Raw genomic sequence first — 1,399 nt, 5'->3', positions numbered from 1 at the left:
GCGCCGCGTGCCATGCGTTCGCCATCACGGGTCTAAGTGGTTTACAGCTGTAAGCTAATTTGCTTGGTAATCATTTAGCGACCTCGCATGGATGCAAGCCTGATTCAAATATGAGTCCTTTTGCTGGCCTTGAACTTGCAACCTTGTGGTTTTGAGTGAGTGGCTGCAGTACAGGCATTTAACCACTGTGCCACCAGGGCAGTGTCCGTTTGCTGACAAGAGTTCTACCCCACCCCCTGACCCTTTCTTCTTCTGCTCTGCCCTCAGCATACGAACGTTTACGAAGAATGTTCTTAAGGCCTACCCTGCCAATGATGCCAAACGCCAATACAGGATTTGGTGGTGAGTAACAATGCCACTATCTTGAATTTGCCAACACATAGCACCCGCATTCGCGCATAGTCCATAAACTGACTGTAACGGCTTCCCGCTTCTTTTCTTTTCTCTTTTAGATCAACCACTCATTCAGATGGTGGGAACAAATCAATATAGGGTACAAATTAATATTTCAAATACAGTTCAGGTGAGAACAGCAGTGCAAGAGATATAAATCATGGAATAAAGCAAGTTCATAGAGGGTGTCCCCACCCACTTGGCTTTATCTCTTATTTTTTATATATTGTAGCTGCAACCAGCTAACCGAAGAAGGAGAAGAATTTCCATGCCTCTACCACCATCTGTAGTTGAACAATTACCAATAAATCAAGAAGTGCAACAAAATGACAATGAGGTAGAGGAACCAGGGCCTTCGCAAATTCAGAGAGAGACGGAGGAATAGATTGAAAAGGTTCTTTTACCTGAGTGGAAAGAAAAAAGTTTAATGACAGTTTCAGTTACTTTGGTACTCCTTTTTGGTATTCTTTATCTAAGGTTATCACTGTTAATTTTATAGCTTTGTGACTTTATGCAGTATGTTTTCTTGTTCTTGTTAGTAAGTTTGGTTGTTAGGTGTCTTTAATACAGTATTCTATGGAACTAAATAGTGAGTTAGAAAATTCAACAATAATGACTAAAAGTTGCTGATGAAGTTTGGAGCCATGTTGGAGACAGTGACTACTACCCAGCAGGAAGGTCCTCAGCTTGAGGAGCCTCCTGTTACACTGCCAGATGCTCCTCCTACCCCACCATCTTCTCTAGAGGAGGTCTCCGAACAGGTTGTTGAGTCAAATGGAGTGTTGGAGGAGGAAACACTGGAGCCTACGTCTGAGACCCAACTGTGCCAGCCAGATCCAGCCTTGGAGTCCCCCTTTGCACAGCTTGAGGAGCTGGTAGTACCTTGTGGGCTAGCAGTGGTGGACAAGCTGGAAGCTGAGGCTGAAGAACTTGAGGAGCATCCTGAGTCAGATGTCAGTCCCATCTCTGAACCGGAGGAGGTTAAGGCTGAGGAGTCAGTGGCCCC

The 1,399-nt window shown here is 44.8% G+C and overlaps 1 long non-coding RNA gene across 1 annotated transcript; it reads left to right on the top strand.

Moving 5' to 3' along the window:
- Positions 1–265: 265 nt before the first annotated feature.
- On the top strand, positions 266–1,362 carry LOC121918723. The gene is made up of 3 exons (XR_006101287.1): positions 266–342; positions 453–523; positions 626–1,362. It is a non-coding gene; the product is annotated as an uncharacterized LOC121918723 (long non-coding RNA).
- The last annotated feature ends 37 nt before the right edge of the window (positions 1,363–1,399 follow it).

The sequence above is a fragment of the Sceloporus undulatus genome, unplaced genomic scaffold (genome assembly GCF_019175285.1).
Source record: "Sceloporus undulatus isolate JIND9_A2432 ecotype Alabama unplaced genomic scaffold, SceUnd_v1.1 scaffold_27697, whole genome shotgun sequence".
NCBI lineage: Eukaryota > Metazoa > Chordata > Lepidosauria > Squamata > Phrynosomatidae > Sceloporus > Sceloporus undulatus.
The sequence above is the reverse complement of the archived record's forward strand: the minus strand, read 5'-3'. Positions and strand labels throughout refer to the sequence as shown.